Genomic DNA, 23,928 nt, shown 5'->3' on the forward strand with positions numbered 1-23,928 from the left:
GAGTCCATGGAGGGGCAGGACTGAGGTGCTTTGGCAGAGCTTTGAGAATAAGTGCTGGGCTGAGCAAGCAGCGAGTGTTGGCTGACAGTCCTGGGACAGAGGGGAATGCAGCCAGGAAAAATGGAGAAGTTCAGCTGCTGTCCCTGGATAGGTTTGAACCACAATTCTCTCAATTAATAGTTGAATCCACTGACCCATTGCACCACAGAGACACATACACCTGCTCCCCAAGGCTGTGTCCTAGAAGCCTGCACATCTGCCTGCCAGCACTAGGGCTCACAAGGCACTAGTGTGGATGCTGGAGGCTGGGTGCTGGCTACAGCAGGTAAAAAGCCAGCAGAGTGGTGCAATGGAAGCATGCTAGGCCCATAATCCTGTGAGTAATGGGTCAAAGCCACTTTCTGCTGTGCATGTGCTTGTTCCTTTTCCCTCTGGGCCTTCAAGCAAAGCTGTAACCAGCAGAGCACCAAGAGCCTAGACCGTGAGGCAAGAGGTGGCTGAGGTGTCAGCCTGCCAGGGAGCTCTCTGGCTACCTGGGCGTGGCGAGGGCCTCCTGTCCTGGCCTCGGGCCACAATGTTTCCTGGTCCTCTTTTCCCATCCACACTGGCAGGTGGCTGCTGCGGGAGAACATAAAGGAGGCTATCGGGGCGCTAGGCAGCACTGTGTGGCTGTCAGGAAAGAGCTGAGGCTCCTGACTCGACCTGCCATTGACTTGCTTGGCTCTGTGCGCCGTCAGCCGGGGCAGGCCAGGCTGCAGACGTGACTCAGGCTTGGGCAGCATGGCCGCGCTTTCCTGAAGAGGCATGAGGCAGGCCAAGGGCTTTGCACAGTGTACAGGGAAGTGAGAGAGAGGCGTCTTCAGGCCGGCGTGTCTCGTCTGTTTCTCACTTGCCGTTGGGCGGAGGTGGGAAAGGAGCGAAACATACAAAACTGAACATTCTGGACTTGGATTAAGCCCGAGTCCCTGACATGGCTGCTCAGAGATGGACTTTTGCGGTGCAGCCCCCACACGCTTCCATCCAGCAGGTGAACCCACTGAGTCCAAGAGGGAGCCTTCGAGGTGGCAAAAGGGAGACATCACGGCTCCCAGCAGACCTTGAGAAGCCCACAAGGAGGCTTCAGTGGCATCCCTGGGGGAGCCCTCCTTTCCCCCTTCTGTGCCCATAACACAGAGCTCGATTAATCAAAACCCTCTTCTGCCAGCACCAGGCCTCCTCCTTCTTACACTGGGCCTGCAAGCGAGGGGGCGGCTGGCACAGCACCAAGAGTCTAACCTGTGAGGCAGGAGGCGGCTGATGCCTACAGCCTGCTGGGGAGCTCCAAGAAGTTATTAAGGGACAGAGACTCCTCAATGCCCTTCGTAACAAGGGTTTGGGGTTCACCGAGGCCAGTAAGGGGGTCACTATGTTGGCCTTGTAACCCTGGGTGTCAGGTTGCTGTGCAGCTTTGATCTAGAGCTCCGGTCCCAATGAGCAACCAGCACCCCACAGCCTCCCCCTGGGCCTGCCTCACCTGGTTACTCCTTACAGGCTGACCGTACGCCTCTTCCAGCCCCAGATTTGCACCCTAATCATCCTACTGCCACTCAGAGCCACAGACATGGAGGTGCTGAAGGAGGGAGGGGTGACTCTAGGATGGGGTTCTTCTCTAAAAATGGCTGGCGGAAAGGTGGTGCTCAGCTCTGTCAGCGACCTGCCCAGTTGCCTCGCTGCCAGGGGAAGCAGACATTTCTGTAAGGCCATTAAATGGGGTATTTGGCTTCTGAGTGAATGTGAGGAATGTGCACTTAAGAGAAGGAATTTCTGTTATTTCTTCAGTTGATCTTCAGTGGCCTAATGGATAAGGCAATAGCTTTCTAAGTCAGAGGTTGTGGGTTCAAGTCCCATCTGGGATGAACAGCTACCTTTGTCATGTACATTGCATGGAAACTTCAGTCTTATCCTCACCAAGGAAGCTGGGAGATGTTTGAACACAAAGTACTACAGCTTGGGAACAATCCCCCCCAACATGGCATCTTCCACTCCACAAATGCTTTCTAAACCCAATAGTAGCAAACAGTTCTTACCAGTGTTTGTCTGAGAATAGAGGGAAGGGGAGTGCTTACTCCGACACATCCATGACAGGAAGAGCAAGGCTGTCCTGAAAGACAATGGATCTGTCTGGAGAGAAAGCAGAACCTGAGAAGGAGCAACAGTGTGAAAAGAAGAGGTTCCAAATGTGTGTTAGTTGTTAGGGGGGCTCATTCCTTCACTCTCCCATTCCCTGGTCCTTCCTATGTGAACAGAGAGCAGCAATAACCAAAGTGCAAACAATTAGATGGTTATTGGGGTGAACTTCCAGCAAGCAATGATTCCAATTTCTTTCCTCAGTGTCCCCTTCCCAGCTCTGACACCACAGAGCCTTGCCTGTGTCCCTGTTCCCATTCCCCCCTTCAGCAAAATATGATGGCAATTCCCCCCCTTACGTCCTAACTGCAGACTATATAGTAAAACTTGAGCTCTGCTTAGCTGTACCCTAACCAATCATTTTACTGAAATGTAACCAACCAATCCTAACACAACTGTAACATGATTAATCTAACCAGTTATGTTCCCCTCCTTAATGGTTTTACACCCAACACAATTAATTCTGCAGCAGAGAGAAACAGTCACAGACCCAGACAGAGATTTTACAGACAACACTAGGGAAAGTGGGGACTACAGTGCAGACAACGCAGCGAATGAGGGTTCACACCCTGGATTGATAGGTGAGTTTCTTGCCAGACAGGATGCTGCCATAACTAAGTTTTCTTTAACCATCTTTACCCGTGTGCTGGGCAGTCAGGACAAACTGTATTCCCAACAGCCCCAGTACAACCTTAACTCAAGTGTGACTGGTGAAGGTACGTGACCGTTCATCCGCTTCCCGCCCATGGCTGTCCCTGCGGCGAGCCAAAGAGGCAGGGCCTCAGACTGTCCCAGTAGAGAAGCCCTTACATGGGCAAACAGTGACTGTGATTCGTTTCTCCTACCTTCTGTGACTAGCTACATGAGAATCATCTAGCTACATTGTTAACGTTAGGCCTTTTCCAAGACAGTGTGTGAAACTCCCACATCCTAACAGCTGCCCTATGGGCTCCGCTTTGCGCAGCTGCCTGCCTCTCCGCTGTTCACTGGCTGGCAAACTAAAGAGGCGCTCGACCAGCCCGGTGTGCCTGCTTCCCTCTGCCAGCGCTCGCCTCTCGCGCAATGGTCATGGGAGCTGGGGCCACTTGCGGGGTTTGCTGAGTTTGTGCTCCTGGGAATAGCCTGTCACATCCTGTGACAATGGATCCGTTTGGTGTCCATAGCGCTATCATCACTGCAGGGTGCCCTGGTGAAAGGACTGTGGGGTAGCAAGGCTTCTCTGTATATCTGCTAGAGTAGCCTCAGCCACCCTCCCCCCTGCCTGCAGACAGCCCATGGGTACTCCCTGCCTTGCACCCTAGCTCCATCCTGCGCTCACACAGCCTCTGGGTACTTCCGCCTGACCGAGCCCATCGCTGCTGCACACAGCCCTGGGTATCCCTCTGCACCCTGAGCTCCATCCTGCCTGCACACGCCCCTGGGTACTCCCGCCTGGCACCCTGAGCTCCATACTGCGCCTGCACAAAGCCCTGGGTACCCCTGCCTGCACACCTGAGCTCCATCTGCCCACACAGCCCCTAGGTACTGCCTGCCTGCACCCTGAGCTCCATCCCTGCCTGCACTCTGAGCTCCACCCTGCCTGCACACAGCCCCTAGGTACTCCCTGCTGCACCCTGAGCTCTCAACCTGGGCCACACACAGCCCCTAGGTACTCCCTGCCCTGCACCGACTCCATCCTGCCTGCACCAGCCCTGGTACATCCCTGCCTGCACCCTGAGCTCACATCCTGCCTGCACACAGTCCCTGGGTACTCCCGTCTGCTACCCTGAGCTCACATCCTGGCCTGTTAACAAGCCCTAGGTACTCCCTGCGCTGCAACTCTGAGCTGGCTGAAAGGCCTGAAAATGAAGGTGAGATAAGATGAGTCTTTTAACATATGTCCTCTAGACTGGAAAAAAGGTGCCAGGAGAAGCAGGCACACCCTGTGCCATTTAGGAAACACCTAATTGGGTTTCTGTAAGTTATTTTATATTTTTTATAAACACGCTCTAGAACACACAACCGCTTGGTGCCAATCAACCTGTTTCACAATTCTGTTTGGAAACCACCACTTTAGCCAGCTTTTTAATCCATTAATGTGTGCCATGTTCAGTTGTGTATCGCTCTAATTTTTTCACGCAAATTTTTGTGCGTTCCGACGTCAACTCTACAAAATCTACGTCTTACATCAACACTAATCCTTTATAGCCACACTGGACAGGATCTATTTCCATAAAATAATTTTAATTATTTGAATTGTTATTCTCAATGGTGATGGCATTAATTATATTACCCTGCTCTTTAATTTTTATTAATGGAGTTTCCTTAGTCGCTCCACCTATCCTTACGCAGAGATTGAGTGAGACTGATCGGCCTATAATTACCGTTGAACCTTCTATTACTCTTTCAAATACTGCGCACAATCGTAGTTAGTTCTTCCAGTCTGCCTGGAACTTCCTCTGTGTTCCAAGGCTTATGAGAAATCAACTTACAGTCCAGTGAGCTTTCTCTGCCAGCTCTTTTCAAATCTTGGATTCAAAGTGACCTGGACCTGCTGTTTTACACTCTATAACGGTTAGTTGCTGCTTGTTCACCCCTCTAGAGATACTAGTGGGATTAAATAGCAGCATCATATGATACGACTTCACCATCTGGCTTCCCAAATACAGGCAAAAATCGACTGGAGGGTATTAGAATCCACGCTTAACTCTCTCAGCCGGAGGCTTTTATTCGAGCCACTCAATCATGTTGTGGCTTGTAAGATTGCCACGTATTCGCAGGGGCAAAAAAAAATGCAGGCCTGTTATTTACGCAGGCTGCACGTGGCAACAAGACTTATACAGGTAAGAGATGCAAGGAGAGTATGGGTTCACGAGGCAAACTGCAGACACACCACGACAACTAAAATTTAATTCATTTTAAAATGTTATTGAGAATAGTTACAAGGGGTAAGGGAGCAGCTTATGATTAGCTAATAGAGTATAACAAAACCTAAACACAACAAGCTAAAATATCTACTAACAATATTACAAAAAAAAAATGCAGCATTTAGTAATAACTGATACTTACAAATACAAACCACACATCATGACGCCAGCAAACGTAGAAGCTCTATTTGGAAACCGTGAGCTGAGAGAGAGGCTTCGAGTGATCAGGCCTCGTTACGGCATACACGGCATACACGGGATACACGGGACTCGTTTTCTCCTCTCTCTGCCTGCACATGGCAGGGCAACCCCTAAAGTACTCACTAATGAACATCACAGAAGTGTATCGGGAACGGGGCCCAAAACCTGTGTGGTCGCCTCTCATTGGCACAAGCAATGTTTACAACCAATAGGGGAGCAGGTACCGAATAAAGTCTGGCTTTGCCCCCAAAAAGGTGAGGTAAAGCATATTGTTGTAGAATGGGTCCAACACTGGAAGGACAAAAGAAGAGGCCAGGGCAATACAAGGTCTGGGCCAAGTACACAGGATGCAGACAGGAAAACTTATTCAACATGGCCCCCGTGCCCTGGCCGAAATAGTTTGGCCGAAAAACCTAAACTTCCGAGTCCGACTCCTATTCCCACCTACGAGGGGATGCGCTTCGGGGGGTGAAGCGATGTAGGCCGAGGCAACAAAACTTGTGAATGCAGGCTTTATGAAGGCACATCTGAGACAGAGAAAGAGCGAGCCCACCAGAAGGACACAAACAGGGATTGGAAAGAGGATTTGTAGGGCGCAAGGCCAAGCCAATTGAGGCCATGACCAAAACTGGAAGGTCCTCGTGACTCTCTGACAGTAAGAGCTCAACGTTTGCAGGTCTGTTAACAAATTGAAAGACTGTCACGGACTCACAGATCGTGCCCACTTGGCCCTGTGCGTCGCGTGGGGGGTGCCCCTTTCAGTGAGACAGCCCTTCTCGGGGGTCCCACTTTATCTCGGGGTCAGGCCCCTCCACCTCCTGGAGCCGCACCTCTCTGAGACTTAGCACGTCTGTGCTCTGCTGTGGGGCCCCCTCCGGGAGTCCACGCACTCTGGACCCACTGGGCCTCTTCACCCCCAAAGGGGCTGATGCAACCCTGTTCTCTAACCAAAGAAGTGACTCTCAGCCAGCTAAAACAGGAAGGGTTGAGAGTTGAACAAGCACAGGAAAACTCTCAGGGCTCAGGCCCTGGCATCTCACAATAAAGCACATCCAGTCTCCCTGCATCAGGTGGGCTCTGCCTGCTTCACTTGCCAGCCTGAGCCCCCTGCTTTCCAGCTGGGTCTCTGATATCCCCGGCCTCAACGCCCCGCCTCAGTCCATTGTCTTCTCCCAGGTAAACAGGGTCGTAAACAGGAAGGCCTGAGTCCCTTTCCTCCAGCTCTCCTCTGGCTGGAACTGGCTGGTCAAGGTCACCGGGGTACTCTCTCTGCAGCCCATTGTCCCCACTGGTCAGAACGGTTGTGTCTCCTGGCTGGGGTTCTCTCTACGGTCCTCTGTGAACAACAAACTGCCCTCTCCCCTCACTTCGTTAAACCAAGTAACACCCAGGTACATGAGTCCCACCCCCTGTGGCATGCAACCTCTGGAAAAGACAGAAAAACCCCATGGGGGGGGAGGGAGGGGGGGGGGGGGGGGGGGGGGGGGGGGAAAAAACCCCACCTGTCGTCACAAAGACAAATTAGGAGAATACATGGCAAAGAAACACAAACATTTATCAGCAAATTCGGATATACTTCAGCAAAATTTAGTACAAAATGAGGAAGAATTGTAACAATATTTGAATCATCAATCTATTTTGAATACTATAACTGAGCAAGGGAATTTAACTGCGATTAACCTAAGGAGAGGCCCTTGCCCGAGTATTAGCAAGCGTTTCAATTAGCAAGAATTGAAACAGCACTCGATCACGTAACATCATATAACCAACAGGGTTAAAACTAACAATAGAGGATGCAAGGGAGGAAGCACAGCAAATGCAAGTGATGCAGATTCAGCATGATAGATACATATGTGTTTAGGGAGGTAATAGAAGGTTCCCAAGGAAGAGAAATATCAATGATCAAAACGATAAAACAATTAATGGGACGGGGGGGTAGGTAAAATTAAGAGTGGGTAGTTTAAGGAGGTATTACCCTAGCATAAGAGAAACTCCACATCGAACAATTAGAATATGACCAACCCCAGTAGGGCGGGGTTAAACTATTACCAACAAAAAACCAACAAGAGGTGCTGGAACTTAATACTCTTAATTAAAGGAACGCCTATGATTACTTTGACTTGAAGCATTAGAACTGGAAACACATAAGAATTAAATTGGAAGAACAATTATTCCAAACACTAGAAGCCGCCCACGCAACATAGGGGGAAGAACAATTTACACCTAGAATATATAAATGAAGAAAAATTATAAACTCTTGGTACAAATGAAAGGTAAATGGAGATTTAGGTGAGAAAACTGAGTGGAGCACACAAGGCAATCTTCTGGACTTAGCGCTGACAGGGACTGGTTTCTGCTGACCTCCTGGCACCCAGTAGGTGGGCAACCAAGTTTGTAGTCCACCTTCTGCTAAGGGCTCCGTGGGCAGAAGATGTTTGTGAGGGAGAGCAGCATATACCTGTAAAACAAGAATAATACGAGCCTGCTCAGGGGCATTAGTTTGTTATTAACAATTACAGTTTGCTGAGCAGGTAATGACCTGAACTAGAATTGTCACTGGGGGGGCACTTTGTTAGCCACTGAGTAGGTGTTAGGGTACTTGCTGCCGTAGGTTCTCGAAAGGGGGGGGGGGGGGGGGTGGCCAGAGGCTTGGTTAGAACCATATCAGTGTATAACAGAAAATGGTTTATCAAAGTCAAATGGTTCAATAACAGGAATGAATCTCTTACAGACCAAGGAAAACTTAGTTAGAAATAGTGATTGATCTGCTTCTTGCAGCAGGATGCCTGTCTGTAACATTCTTACAATTCTTGGTAACAGCAACACACTAGTTGCAAAAATCAACCATTAGCAATAACAACAAATTCCATTGCAAGTGCCAGTTTACAATCCTGTTTGTCAGGCAGACCTTTGGCTCACACCATTCGGGTTTGGGCATTTAGGGTTAACTGTGGCTTCCCTTTGGCAAAATTTAGTCTTCTCTTTTTCCTTGTTCTGCAGGACCAAACCCCTGATTTCTCTCGCTTAACCAAATTCACTGGCTGAAGGGGTGGGCTCCTTTGTACTCACACTATTAGCAAGTCGTCCTTCCTCCGCTAGTCAGGAATTTTGCATAAACAGACACTAAGCATGGAGACATTTCTGTTCAACAACATTGTTTTCCACATGCTGGCCACGCAGCACCACAACAGGCCACTTGATACAGGGCTCTTAACTGTTGTAAAGCTTCTACTCTATTGTGAGACCTTCTCCAAGCTACCCCACTGGATTTTCAAAAAGGAAAAGTTCAGTGGATCCATTAACAAACAGAAAACTTTGGGCTGTAGGAAACTAACTTCCTTGATAAATCACTTTCACACCCTTTAGCTGCCAAAGTAAATTGCTTGCACAGAATTACCAGTGAGGATTTCTTTCCTTAGCAGCTTTCTAAGCAACAATTCACCCCTCTCAGAAAACTTCTGCTCTTTTACCCTTTTCACCTAGGGCTTGTCTAAAGGAACACTTCCCCTGAGCCACAACAGATTCTTTCTGGTCTTACTTACATTCAAGAATTACTTTTTGGTCCATTAAGGCAGAGTCCTACACAATTTTTTTTAGGCAAACTCATAGGCTCCCTAGATAAAACATTAGAGGTACTCTCCTTCCTTGGCAAACTTTCCCTTATAGTCACTGGCAACCTGCAAGTTGTTAGGCTCAACCACACACAAGATTAAGAATTATTTCCTCCTTGTTACAAGTTGTTAAACGTTAGTAGGTAACACAAAAATCACCTTTCTGGCTCTCCCTTGTGCCCTGGCTAGGGTATCACCCTGCTCAGACAGAAGCTGCTACACCCTTTCCACTTTGCTAAGAACACAAACTGGATGCGACCTAGTTACAGTGCCAATCCTTCCAACAGACACGGAAACTCCAGGACCATTCCCTTCCTGGGCTTTAGCTGTATTACACCAACTCTGGGCAACTGAATTACCCTTAACCATGCACAGGCTGAAAGGCACCTTCTGTTTCTCCACAGACACAGAAAAAGCTGGAAAACATTCTCCTCACCAGACCACAACTTGGATTTCATGTCCCTTGTCCCAGCACACAGAGGCTGTTTACAGACAAGCTGCTTGGAGAACCGAGTAAGCTTCCTCCATAATAGGCAAGTCAATACCACCTAACAAGACACAGGCACATTTCCTTCACTGTTACAATTTTCCACATAGAAACAGGTAAGGGATAGGGACACTCATACTCCACTATTCTTGTTTTCCCAAACTGCTGACTAGAACATATAAAAGACATAAGTCACCAGCTGCTAGGTCATTCAGACTTTCCCTGCCAGGCACATTGCCAACTCCCAACAGATAGCTGCTGCTTTTTTCACTACCCTGAGCTACTCCAGGGAAATCACAAAGTTACACATTTCAGGTTCATTTACAAGCGTACTAGTCAAACAATTCATACCATTACAAATGACTTTCTTCTCAGTTAGGGCTTCCACCTTGCCATTTACTTGAATTTCTCTGAGAAACATCTCAGATTTATATTTATCGGGTCGCAATTTTATGGTTTTCTTAATTAATTTAATTTTTTTATATTTGGCATAATAATTGCGGCCGGATTAGCAGGTATTACCCGAGGTGGGGGAATCATTTGGAAACGGTACCTCCGGATTTTTTAACAAATGCGCGCTACTCTCTCCAAGCTGAGAGGGATCTGCAGCACAGAGGTTCCTCCACAGCCTCCGTGCACTGAGGCTGCAGGAACATCGGCCTGGCTACCTAGCTCGGTGGCAACCGAAGGAAGGCAACCGTATTCTGCCAGGGTTAACCTGGTACAGTATAGCCTTTTTGAGTTTTTCCGAATAAGGGAACAGATCCATTCCATTACTGGATTAGTCGAATTTTGCTAGTAAAAAGGTTGAAAACTCAATGTTGGAGCTGTTCAGTTTCTATTGTCTGGTTGGTCTGCAGCGTGCCATGGGCATGACCCAACTTCCCCCGCATCCTGTTCGTGATGCCATGTAGCATGCCACGTATCGCAGGGGCAAAAAAAAAAATGCAGGCCTGTTATTTACCAGGCTGCAGCTTGGCAACAGACTATACAGGTAAGAGATGCAAGGAGAGTCATGGGTCACGAGCAAAACTGCAGACACCAACACAACTTAAATTCATCAAATTTTAAATTTTATTGGAGATTAGTTACAAGGTGGTAAGGGAGCAGCTAGATTAGCCTAATAGAGTAACAAACCTTAAAACACCAATGTCTAAAATATCCTACTAAATATTTAACAAAATAAAAATGCAGCATTTAGTAATAACTGATACTTACAAATACAAACCAACACATCACGACCGGCAAACATCGAAGCTCTATTTGAAACACGTGAGCTGAGAGAGAGGCTTCGAGGTGATCAGGCTCGGTTACGGCATACACGGCATACACGGGATACACGGGACTCGTTTTCTCCTCTCTCTGCCTGCACATGGCAGGGCAACCCCTAAAGTACTCACTATGACATCACAGAAGTGTCATCGGGGACGGGGCCCAAAACCTGTGTGTGTTCGCCTCTGATTGGCACAAGCAATGTTTACACCAAATAGGGAGCAGGTGCCAAAAAGTCTGGCTTTGCCCCAAAAGGTGAGGTAATGCATATTGTTGTAGAATGGTCCAACACTGAATGACAAAAGAAGAGGCCAGGGCAATACCGGTCTGGGCAAGTACTACAGGATGCAGACAGGAACTTATTTCAACATGGCTCAGCTCTGCTCCTTTCCAATCTCTGTGAATATCAGAAACTGGACACAGGATTCCAGTCTGTGTCTCACCAGTGCCATATAAGCAGCCCTCTGGCACCATTCCTGAGGGTCACCCTGCCTTGCTCTCTTCCTGCCATGTTGGGAAAGACAGCTTTCATCGCTAAAGGTGAGGTGGGCCAACTAGGGGCAGAAGCCCATTCTATGTTTTCCTACTGCAGAGCTCAAGGTCAGAGACTCACCTTCAGCATCACCCAGAGGGGAGGCAAGTGGGGCAATTTGCCCCAGGGACTCCATGAAAATACAGTATTGCAACTTTTTTTTTAATGGAAGGGGCCCCCAGAATTGCTTTGTCCCCAGGCCATCCCTGCTCACCTTGGGTGCAGGCACTGCTGTGCTGCCAGGGAACAAGCTGCCCCTGCACAAAGAGGATGAAAGAGTCTGCCAGAGCCTGGGACTGAACCAGGGCCCTTTAAATCTTTAATCTAGTGCTCTCCCAACTGAGCTACTTTGGTGGCTGTATGGGATTATTTTGGCCTGCTACTTCTCTGTCCAGGATGTTTTTGCAGCAGCTGCACACAAAAAGAACGTCATTGTGAGCGGCTCATGAAGACAAGACTCGCTTTTGCCTGCCTTTCTCAGCTTGACTTGCTTCCTTACCCCGTTCCTGCCCTAGTGCCTGGGTTGACCTGGTGGTGGAAAGGGACTGGGGGCCAGTGGTGCAGGGAGAAAGTTGAGCTGAACCCTGAGCTAGACTTGATCCTGGCGGCGAGAGTCTGCCCGCCACTTGCCACCCCACCCTGTTGTCCTGGCTTCCGCCACTGGACGTCATTTCGGGAGGGAAGTGGAGCTTCTGCCTCCCCTCCCCAATTTTCACACGGTAGAGGAGTGCAAACAGGAAAATAAACGGCTGCTCTACACCCCCACTGGAGGAACCCAACACCCTTAGCTGTGGTAATAAGTGGCTGTTCGCTAACAGGGCCTTTCCTCGAGGAGCTGGAACAGCAGCTGCCACCTCCCTCTCGGCTCCAGGCTGTGGGAAATGCTCATTGCCTGGCTGCATGGGCGTACGCTGCTCCATGCTCTGGAGAGCATCTGTATTGCTCTGTCAACCCCCTGTCTTCACTGAGTCAGTCTGGTAAGGTCCCAAGTGCCCCCTCCGGCTCGGCAGCTGAGAGTCTGTGCAGACATCAGCCCCCCTGCCAGCACAGAGGGGATGACATTATGGGCTGTTTCTCAAAAGAAGGTCTAAAGCCAGGGATCAGAGTGTGTCACAGTGTTGAAGGAAGAGCCTCTGCAGAGACACTTTATAAGTGGAAGGTGCTGTAGGATTGTGAAACTCTGACTTGACAGAAGGGCTTGGTTTGAAAGACCATGGTTATTCACCAGCCACTTTGCTCCGCCCATGGCACAAAGCACCAAAAACCCAGCAGATCTGGCCAAGAGACTATTCACCTCAAATTGGCTTCTGCTACACACCCCTTCCCAGTCACCACTATTCAGGATGTAGCTGAGTGAGAAGGTGGCATGGCTGAAGCATTAGCAGGCAATTGAAACGGAGGTAAACGAGGAAGAAAGGCGCGAACCGCGTGGCACTTTTTGCTTTGATTGTGAGATAGGGCACCTTCAGTACTTACGGCCGTTCCCCCAGGGAAGTTTTGGGAGACCATAGTGAGGCATGCACTGAAATTCCTTGTCTGATGGCAGTGATATCAGATTGCCTAAGCGGTGATTAGAGACGCTTGGAGGTTCAGTCTGAGCATCTTATGTTCTGCACTCAAAAGGTTACGGAGATCCTTGCAGAGGAGAGGAAAGCTTACTCACTAAGTACTTGGAATTCATCTAATACTCTTACAATTTGTTAGAGGCAAGCCTTTCTCAGAAGAGCTGCTCAAAAGGAAAATCCCCCACATCCACATCTAACAGCTGCCCCTAGGGCCTCCGCTTTTGCTGCTGCCTGCATCTCCCGCTGTTCACGCTGGCAAACTAAAGAGCGCTCCGAGCCAGCCCTGGGTGCCCTGCCTTCCCGCCAGACTCACCTCCGCGTCATGAGGAGCTGGGCAATGGGTGCTGCTTGTGCCATGGAAGTAGCGTGTCCACATCCCCATGGAAGTAGCCTGTCCCTCCCTTTGATATGCGAGCAAAGGTCCAGAGGTTTGGTGTCACTAAGCGGCTCCATGCTAGGCTGCTACGCTTGACCAAGACAACTCCGCCCTGGGTGCCCAGAGTGACAGGACGTTTGGGCAGCACTGTGGCTTTCTTCCGTATATGATTCCTAGGAACGAGGGCTCTAGCTCCACTATTCCCAACCTCGCCACAAGCCCTTCGTGGGGATATCCCTGCCTGCACCCTGAAGCTCCAATCCTGCCCATCACCAGCCTCGGGCACTTCCTACCTGCCCTGAGCCTCGCATCCTCCTCCGCACACCACACCCTGGATACTCCCTGCCTGGACACCTGAGCTCCATCTTCCCATACACAGCCCCTGGGTAACTCCCTGCCCTGCACCCTGCAAGCTCCATCCTGCCTGCACGCCTCCTCGGATCACTCCCTCGCATGCATCCTGAAGCTCCCATGCCTACCACAACGCCTGACTAGTCCCGCCCAGCCCTGAGCTCCCTCACCCTGCCGCCCAACAAGCCTCCTTTAGCGATAGTCCTCGCCAGTCCCTGTTGTCGACATGACTGGCTTGAAGTGAAAATTGAAGGTGAGATAGGACCAGTCTTTGTAACTTCATTGCGCCCAATTCAAGCCTGGGTAAGCAAAAACTCCCAGGAGCAGCACAGCCATAGCATGGATCACCGCAGGTGTCCGACAGGCCAATGGTTCTTGTATGAGCATAGTATTTTTTAATAAACCATATTAGAAACACACGCTTCGCCCGAGGCCTCTGGTATCTCTGTGTTCTATTGGAAGAGTGCAAATCCAATAACCCACGTTCCCTATCTTCCGTCTTTAGAATGTGTATCAATGATTCCTGCGCAGAGGGGATGTGGCCGAGTCCGCCGCGAGCCCGTGATTAGCGCCGATTCTCTGCGCGCCTCAGACACCATTTTGTGCCGCCCTAGCTCGATCGTCAAACCATCTTACACACAGAAAGTGGCTAAGTCTAATCACGGCCTAGGAGCCTCCATTTACTGAGTCCACAGTCTGTGACTGAGGAGGGAGGACAGATTCTATTGCTCAGCTAATTAAACTTGGCATGATACTTCGATTATATAATTAACTTAAATTTGATTGCTTAGTATTAATGGTAGATGTATGTTTAATTATTGGGATGTCTCGCTTAAATTGTTTCTACACCGGTCGTTCCGGTTAGTACTTATACAAACTCTATTTCAGAGATTAAGTGCGAGAGACCTTTGGATACTGTGTCCATCTCCACCCTAATTCTAACTAGTGAGTAGACCCACTTCCTGATTCTACTTTCATCTATCTTTAACACTACCTTGGCACACATGAACGTTGATTGTTTTCCAATTCCAATTTTTCTGAAACTGCTGTCGATCAGTTACAACCTGAGATGTAAATGGCGGAGAAGGGATGTAACCTATGTTATATTCGTGTCAGCTTCTCTGCCAGTTCCGTTGTCTCAAAAACAACTGCCTTTCAAACCCCGCAATTAGAAGCTGCTGATTCTAGACGTCTAATTAGTCTAGTCGTTACTAAAGTTGCTGGTTTGCCACATGCACCCACCTAACATGTCCCAGCTAGGGTAGCACCCTAGATGGGGATTATGTTTAACACACCGATAGCGCAAGCGATACATAATGTGACTTCCATCTGCCGCTATAGTTGCCCTCACCATAAACATGGCGTCAAAAAGTTCATCCAGAGCTCATGGTGACGGAGGGATCTGATATGACATTCCACTATTTGTACATTAATCTCGGCCTCAGTCCTCGAGAGCGCGGAAGGTTTTATTCCCTAGCCAATCAATCCAACCTGTTGTGGCTCCAGCCTCCTTGCCTCCCTTTCCCAAATTCTGTGACATAAAAAGAACTGGACACAGGATTCCAGGTCTGTGTCTCCACCAAGTGCCATATACAAACAGTATGATTTAGTCCCTCTCAACTCACTGCTCCTGTTTGTACATCCAAGGTTGGCATTAGCCTGTTGCTGCACCGACTTGGGATTCAATGTTCGTTATCTCTCCTCCGTAAGGAGACCTAATCCTTTTCTTGTCACCTGGCGTCTGGATACAGTCCTTTTCAGATACCTGAGATGCGCATTCTACATCAGGAATATCTTGCACGTATCTACAATCTCGGGTGAGAGCTGAGGAACTTTCTAATGTGGCCCTGGTAGGTAGCACACAAGAGAAAGGGAGGAGAGAGAGTGAGGAGAGGATCATCTCTCAGCCAATCCTCGCCTGAAGACTTCTGCCCTCCGTAAATCTCCTGGTACGCCGGCTCGCAAGAGCATTGCCCAGCAAGAGACGTCAGCGAGACGAACTTCTGGTCCTCTTTGTGCCTGATTGTTGGGTGCCGGCCCCAGCCCCGGAAGGCACAGCCATGAGATTGGATTCGTTCTCAGAGCAGTTCAGATTCGGTCCAGCCAGATTGCCCAGATGCTTTGTCCGATAATGAGCAGCGACGCAGTTGCCAATTGCTGGCACGTCCAATCCAGTTGTTTGGCATAAATGATGTTTGGAGTCTGCGCGTCCCTGAAACTCCAGACTGCCCCAGCTGCCACTGTAATAAAATCTATCCACATCCCAGCACAGCACCTGCCCCTTTCAACCAGTCTAGCGCCTTGTCCTGCAGAGATAGAGCCAAATCTTAATATGTATTTCCTACTCAACAGAGAATGTTTGTGAGATTGGAAATAAATCACCTGAACAACACACCAACATCCTTCAAGCGCAGATTCCTGCTGGGCTGTCTGAGCCGTGGAGTTGTCAAGCAGTCAGAGGATCTCATTTCCTGCACCCCGGGCCCTTCTCAGTGATTCCACACTGAATTGCTCACACGCTGGCATTGTTATGTCCACTGCTCTACCAGCTTCTGCCCCTGTAGAACTGATAAAATGAAACTTGTTTTTAGATTGTTCACGTTTGTTAGTGTAAGTCTGTGTTACATTTACTAACACTCGCCTGCATTTGTAACTTCTGTTCACTTTTGATTTTGTATTTCGCATGACTGTGGCATGTGCTCTTTCATACACTTTGTAATTAGAAAATTGGTAGAAAACTTTGTATCAAATGTTATAGCCCTAAAGCTAGTATAGTTAAGTGAAAAAACATGTGCCTTTTTGCTAGAAGGTAGAATAAGATCTTGCCCCAACTCTGTTACAAGATTGCCCCATTGACTGAATGAGTGTGAATGAGTGAGGCTTGGAAGACACCCACCTCCAGACAGATACAACAGGTTTGAAGAGGGAATGGAAAGCCAAGCAAAGGACAATCCAGCTTGTCAAGTGGGCCCAATACAAAAGCAGACATATTGACGACCTCAGGCATTGAAGCAAGTTCCTTTTTAAAAAATCGCCTCTTTAAGCAGGCATTGGGACAACCCCACAAAATAGCAGCACAAAGACCAATGGACACAGACCCGATTTTGAATCTGGTCTGGATTTGCATAAAGGCAAACTGCTATGAATACAAGGTGTCTTGCGAAGGACCCTGAGTCTCGTTTGTCACCATCGGAGCATCGATCCGGATCGGCCAGAGCCCGGCTCACCTCCCATCTAACGTCACTGGCCAGTGCAGTTAAGGGAGAACTAGTTGGTAAGAACCACAAAACGAGTGTGTTTGGTGTCTGTGTGCTGTGTGTGAATGCATGCTGTAATAACTCATATGCATATGATACGAGTTTAATTAATACCTGTATTAAACTAATAAATGTGGCGTTTTGCAATTAACCCCCTGAAAGATCCCGTATAGCAGCTTTGGAACACCTCACACCAAGAAGGGAATCTAGCTCTCCCATCCCCCGCTCTCTCCACTCAGCACAAGTGAGAGTGTTCGAGTGACTGGGATCAGAGAGATGGGAAAATAACACTGAATACACTCTCCATTTCACTAGAAATAACACAGGAGGGGGCATGACATTATGGGCTGTTTCTCAATAAAAGGTCTAGCCGCGGGATCAGAGTGCTTCACAGTGTTGAGGGAAGAGCCTCTGCAGAGACACTTTATAAGGTGAGAGGTCTCTGAGGATTGTGAAACTCTGAGCTTGACAGAAAGGGCTGGTTCTTGGAATAGACCATGGTTATTCACCAGCCACTTTGCTCCAGTCCAGGCCACAAGCATCCATAAACCCACAGCAGAATGGCAAGAGACTAATGCACGCTCAAATGACATCTGCTATACACCCCACTTTCCAGTCCACACTATTCGATGTACTGAGTGAGAAGCTGGCAATGGCTGAAGCACATAGCAGGCAATTGAAAACTAAGGTATAGAGTCCAGTAGCCCTGAGAACACTGCTTAATTCTGAGCACTGGGTCTGCCGCTAGTCAGCAGTGAGACTGAGGAGACATAACTGGCACCTTAAAGCACATTTACCCCCCTTCCTTCACAAGCTGCACTAAGCACAGTTTCACAGCCCCGGGCACAGCACTTGGGGGAGGGGGCAATAACCCAAAGTTGCTCCTTTGCCTCCTGATTCTGCCGCTCCCTCAGCCCCCTCCGCTGAAGAGACACCATGAGAAAAAAACATCCCCCCCTTTTCCTTCCTTCTCCACCTTCCCCGCCACACGGCAGCCTCGCTTTGCGTGGGGTGCTGCAGGCCAATGGGGCAGCTGATCCTCAGTCCCCCCCGCTGCACTGGGGGAGGGCTGTGCTGCCACCCCTTCCCTTCCCAGCAGAGCCCACCCTGGCTTAGGGTGCCAGGCAGCTGCGGCCAGGTGGGAGCCTCCTCCTTCCCGTGGAGCCCGGCAACCAGCTGACGCTGTCTGCAGCCCCAGAATGAGCAAACAGGGTTGAGGATGCAGGAGGGTGGTGCAGAGCCCAGAGCCAGCCCGAGGCCACACACAAAACCCAGCTCCGGACTTCGAGTCCAGAGCCGAGTGCTGGCTGTGTGGAATAGCACCACTTCTGGAAAATGTGCTCAGGGGGGAACGGCCGCTACTCCTGCTCCCCCCTCAGCTACGTTACTGTGCCAGCTAGAAAAATACCTTTAAGAGGAGGCATCCCTCTCCGTGCCAATGATCTCCCTCCTTCAGTTCAGTGACAGCCTGAATTGTTCCTTATCCCGGCAGAGATGGAGGATTCAAAGCAGCAACATCAAACCCCTGTGCAGCTCACAGAAATGAACATAAACACTCCCTGGTATCTGAGGAGATGTTTAGCTTTATCCTTGGTCAACTACAAGGCCGAAGGGAAAGAAGGTGGTACCAGATATAAAGAGTGAAACACGACACATCATAGTTATGCCCATGGTGGCTGCAATTGTTTTTTATATACTTCTTCTTATCAGTGTATTGTTTTCTCTGGAGTCTAGGCCTTGACTAGACCTTGACCAAGAAATTTGGATCTTGATAAAATAATCGACTGTCCCCTGGTGAAGGCAATGGACGTGACACCCACTGAGGTGTCCCTGCACAGGTACAGGTACTAATAACATGGCTGCATTTTAGCCATAGCTTTTAATCAGGGCAATAAATTGAAACAACCCCCTGTTAAATCATTTCTCAGCCCGAGTCCTTCACCCACATTCCTTAGGGCATTGGGCCACCACCACGTGGGCATTTCATTTCCCGCCTCAATTTCACACAGAGACACAATTTCCTTTGCATAGATCTGTGAACAGCAAAACCTCCCCGTGTCTCTGGTCTGAGCCAGAGCATTCGATTCCAGTGAACCCTTCTCTCCTGCCATGGCAATGGGCAGACAGAGGGGACGTGGCACCTGCATCCCTGACAGGGAGATATTGGCTCGGCTCTTTCTCTCTGCTGCTGTTGTTAGTCCAGGAAACATCAAGGGTGGAATGCAAAGCTGAGCTCACACACCAAGGCCTGAAATATTTCAGTGCCCCAGAGAAATCCTGCCCCGCTATTGGAACATGTGTAGAGATTTGAATGGAAAGGGACTGTCTGAATTGTCAGAGTGGGAATGAACAACAATCTACAGCAATGTCGTTAACACAAACACTCTATCTGCTCCAGCCGAAGGGAAATGGGCAGGAATTCGCTGTTCACGAGGACAACTTACACTGATGCGCAGCCATGAGTGTGCTGGAGAGCTGGTTGAGCAATTTGAAGTGACAATCAGTGAGAACAGAATCATTGTGCAGTGAAACACTGTACCAGATTATGGCTGAGTGGTTAAGGATGGATTGAATCCATTGGGGTCACCAGCAGGTTTGAATCCTGCCAACTACAAACACGGAGTGTTTTACTATTGTAGTTTAGTGCCTGATACCACAGTGTGAAGTGAGCAGATCTAGTTCACTCTGTCTACACTTAAAACCAGCACTGCTTAGCACTCTGGAGTAGACAGTGAGTGGAGGGTTTCCATCCCGTAATAGCTACTGTCATAACAGATAGTTAAGGTTAAGAAGCTCAGTAAACCTGGCTGACACCTGACCAGAGGACCAATAAGGGGACAAGATCTTTCAAATCTTGGTGGGGGCATGTCTTTTGTTTGTGCCTTTGTTTTGGGGTTGTTCCTCTGGAACTAAGAGGGACCAGACTCAATCCAGGTCTCTCAAATCTTCTGCACAGTCTCTCATGTTCAAACTTGCAAGTAACAGCCAGCAAGGCGTGTTAGGCTTATGTTTGTTCTCAATTGTAAATGTTCCTTTTGCTGGAGGATTTACCTTCTGTTTGCTGTAACTTTGAACCTAAGGCTAGAGGTAGTTCTCTGGGCTATATAAATATGTTACCCTGTAAAGTATTTCCATACTGATTTTACTGAGATGATTTTTACATTTCTTTTCTTTAATTAAAGCTTATTTTTCTTAATACTGATGATTTTTCCTTTCTTTTAGATCCAGGGGATGGGATCTGATCACCAGGGGTGGTAGGAGAAAGGATTCTGGGTCTTGGGGGGTTCCCCAGGGAGACGATTTGGGGGCTCAAAGTGTACCAGGCACTGAATCCTGGTTGGTGGCAGCAAGATCAGACCCAAGCTGGTAAAAGCTGGGGGAGTTCATGTTAAGCCCCCAGATTTTTGGACGCTAAGGTCCAGATTTGGGAAGGAGGTTTTATCACATGAGTAGTTGTGGCCGAGTGGTTAAGGCAATGGACTAGAAATCCATTAGGGTCTCCCTGCGCAGGTTCGGATCCTGCCAACTACGCAAGCACTGTGTTGTTATTGTAGTCTTAATGCTTGAGCATCCACAGTGTGAACTGGAGCCAGATCTAGTTTCACTTTGTCTGCACTTAAAAGGCTGCTGTGGCACTGCTGTAGCTCTCTGGAGCAGACAATGATTGGAGGGCTTTTCTCATCCCTGTAATAGCTACATTGACAGAGCACTATCTAATCAGGGCTTAGGTCACCTTCACTCTATGGGTTGGGGGGAGTCACACCCCTGAGAGATGTTGCTCTGCCAGTTAAGTGCCCAGCGTACACCAGCCCTTAGATTCCTCTTGGTATTTCAATGCAGGCACTGACCTGTGAGAGGAAAACATCAGCTCATGAACACGGAGACCGAACTCCCCACATTTAATCTTGCTGCACTTTCCAGAAAGTCACAAAATTCAATTCATTCTTGCTAGAACAGAGAAAAAATAAGTGACACTAAGTTTTTGGCTTGGTTACATAAAATTAACTGTTTAATTAATATAGTAAAAAATCTGTACTGATTCATCTAACTAACACCACAGCGTGAAATAGGAACAGAGACAAATCTTGTCAGTGGCGGTTAATTTCACAAATGATCTTCCCATTATTAATTTCCACGCTGCCCCCATTGGAGGTGTGGGCATCTCCAGTGTCATTGCTCTGCATTCACCTTTCCCTTAGAATTGTTCTCAGACATTCGACTTCCTCTGCAGAGTGGGGCAGGGGGTCACTTGCTGGAGGATTCCCTGCACCTTGAGGTCTTTAAGCCACGATTTGAGGACTTCAATAACTCAGACATAGGTCAGGGGGTTGTTAGAGAGTGGGTGGGTGAGATTCTGTGGCCTGCATTGTGCAGGAGGTCAGATTAGATGATCATAATGGTCCCTTCTGACCTTAAGTCTATGAACCTATTCCCAAATTTGGAAAATTGTGCAGTTCAGACTGTGAATAGTGACCCCGTCTCTTCCTGCACCTGCTCTACATTGCTCCACAGCAGTTTCTCCCCCTGCAGAGTCACCCCAGCACCGCAGTGCAGCGGCCAGGGTTCACCAGGGGCCCCTGGAAAGGACAGTGGGTGCAGCTAACTGCCCAGTGTGCCTGGCAGTGAGGCAGCTGTAAAAAAGCAAAACTCCCCGCAGAAGTATAGAGACTGAATTCCCCAACTTTGACATCATGACCTCCCTATAGAAAGCCAAACGTGTCAGTTGTATTTTTACAGGGAGATGCAAAATCAGGTGACACCAATTTTTTAAGTTGAGTAAATAAAGTTGAGGAGATAGTTATTAACCCCAAAAATATACTAAAGAGCCCTCAACACAACACCTGAAGGTGAAATATGAACAGAGACAAACCTTGTCAGCAAAGGCTCATTTCCCAAACGATCCTCAAAATGTTACTAATTCCCACCCCTCCTCCACAGGAGCTCTGTGCAGTGTAACTGTTCTGCAGGCAGCTTCCCATTAAATGCTGTTGTGGGACATTCCCAGACCTGGAAATGCACCAACGACAGAATTTGAAGAGCAAACCTGGCTCCCCGCACCAGGTGGGATTTGAGTGTTTTGTCCCTGTCACTTAGGATTGTTGATTCTCACCTCTTCTCCCCCACCAGTCCCTGTGCCAGGATCCCTCAAGCAGAGCCTGGAGTCCTGCCTATGGCGTCTGTACTATCGGCGCTCTGGAGAGGTGGTAATAAGTGACGGGGGCATTTTTGACTCCTCCCCTCCTCAGTGTCCCAGGGCTGGAATTCTACATTCCACAGGGCCAAACGAGGGGGTGATGCCATTTGGTTAATGAAAACCAAGGCTCTAGGTAAGGTTTGAACGCACAAGCTCAGCATAGCTCCTCTCAGCACAGCCCTAGAAGTACTGTGCACTAACCAATTGCATCACTGGAGCACCTGTTAATTCTGATGCTCCGAGATGCCTAGGTTGATAAAGGTGAGGAGTGACCCCAAAACATTCTCAGTGGAGCTGAGAATGGTTAGTGACGAGTGTCGTATTCTTAAGGGTTCCAGGCACCATTTGACCCTTTTGTTCTTCCCTGTGTATTGTCGTCAACCCCCAACTCCTTCAGGAGTCCATAGCAAAGAGACCCACAGTATCCTGGAGTCCCTAGGAGGTGCTTCCCACCCCCTACCCAATGGAGCGGCAAGGATTAAAGTGGCAGCATCTAGTGTCAGTGGGGTTCAGTGGCTCAGGCCAGACATCTAAGCTGGGGACTCGTCCCCATAGCACTGCTCGAGGGCCTTGGCTTGGGGTCTTCACAGCCCCCTCCTCACCCCTCCCTGAGCCCAGCCTGGCTCCTCACCTGGAACAAAGAAGAAGCGTCCGTTGGCTTCACTGCTGTCCGAGTCCCAGGTGCTGCTGTCCCATGGGGAGCAGGCCAAGCTGCTGGGGTGGGAGAGGGATCCTCCACCTCCTGCCCTGGAAGGTTCTCACTGACCGCGCAGGGCGATGCCTCCTGCGGGAAATTGGGGCTGGGCTCCTGGGGCTGCTACTGCCCACACAACAAGCCCCGGAGCCACCCTGCCCCGTTCTGCTCCTGGGCTGGGTCCTGCCTGCCTAGCCGCATCCTGGCCCAGATCCATTTTCGCTTGGCCAGTGCCGCTCCCACCTTGGCACCTGCGCCGGGAGCAGGTTTCCTCTTCCAGAAGGCTGGGCACTTCCACCTTCTGGCCCGGCCGGGAGCTCCTTCCCCGCCAGTGAGGATGGAGGGGCCACTCCGCTCCTGGGGAAGATGGCAGCTGCTTCCCTCAGGCTCTGGGGCCACCTGCAGAGCCTTCTTCCTGAACATCCTCAGGAGCCTGGCCATCTTGGAACTGAGCGGGGAGCAGGCGTGAGTCTGGGGTCAAGACAGCCTCTCACTAACCAGCCTGTTTGGTCCCTCCCCATCCCTGCCCCAGCCAGAGCAGCTCCTCCTCCCCCCACAGGGGTGCAGGGAGTGCAGGCTATACACACTGGCAGAAGTTCATTGGATGATCTGCTCCCCCTCAACGTTCCCCCTCCTCATCCCTGGGGCTGCAAGAACCGGGGAGTCTTGTCCTTTTCAAGCACTCAGGTCAGTCACAAAACCATCGGTCACTTTGGACAAGTAGCTCCCTCCGGCCAGCCCAGGACACACTCACACCTCCCCTCCTCCCCATGGCTAGAGAAGGAACAGAACCCAGGAGTCCGGACTTCTCCTGGGAAACCATTCCCCACTTCAACGTCCCTAGGCATAGCAAGGCCAAGACCCCCTCGTTTCCCATTGATTTCCATGCTCAGCAGCTCCCTGGGTCTGGCCCACCTCAGAGACTCTCAGCCTGGGGAACAGTCTCCCACAAGGGAAGGGCTGGGAGCCCCATTGCTGGGATCTTGCCAAACACACTGGAGACGGCTCTGGAGAAGCCCCTCCCCGGTCTGAGAATGAGGGGCTCCTGGGGGCTGTTTGCAATTCCAATCTCCTTTGGGAGAGATTCTCTCCCTCTCTTTCTGCCTCTTCCCAGACAGACAGAGGACGCCACCGAGGAACCCTAATGCCACTCACTTGCTCTGGTGACGGAGTGATGGGTGGAGGATGTTCAGTGTCATCCCTCGCCCTTCTCCTCACTCTGGAGAGGGGGGGGGTGACCTGAGGAGTTACCCTGCCCAGCCAGCAGGCAGGGTGATGACACTGGGCGATCGGCTGGCTGGGAAAACAAGAGTCGG

The 23,928-nt window shown here is 49.6% G+C and overlaps 1 protein-coding gene and 2 non-coding genes across 3 annotated transcripts in view; 1 reads left to right on the forward strand and 2 right to left on the reverse strand.

The window, feature by feature from the left end:
• The window catches only part of LOC116831722 (uncharacterized), a 161,945-nt gene that overhangs the window by 108,981 nt on the left and 29,036 nt on the right, over positions 1-23,928 (reverse strand). The gene's annotated exons all lie outside the window — the stretch shown is intronic.
• On the reverse strand, positions 11,457-11,529 carry TRNAF-AAA (transfer RNA phenylalanine (anticodon AAA)). The gene has a single exon. It is a non-coding gene; the product is annotated as a tRNA-Phe (tRNA).
• On the forward strand, positions 20,174-20,255 carry TRNAS-AGA (transfer RNA serine (anticodon AGA)). The gene has a single exon. It is a non-coding gene; the product is annotated as a tRNA-Ser (tRNA).

This window comes from Chelonoidis abingdonii, chromosome 22 (assembly GCF_003597395.2).
Source record: "Chelonoidis abingdonii isolate Lonesome George chromosome 22, CheloAbing_2.0, whole genome shotgun sequence".
Classification (NCBI taxonomy): Eukaryota; Metazoa; Chordata; order Testudines; family Testudinidae; genus Chelonoidis; species Chelonoidis abingdonii.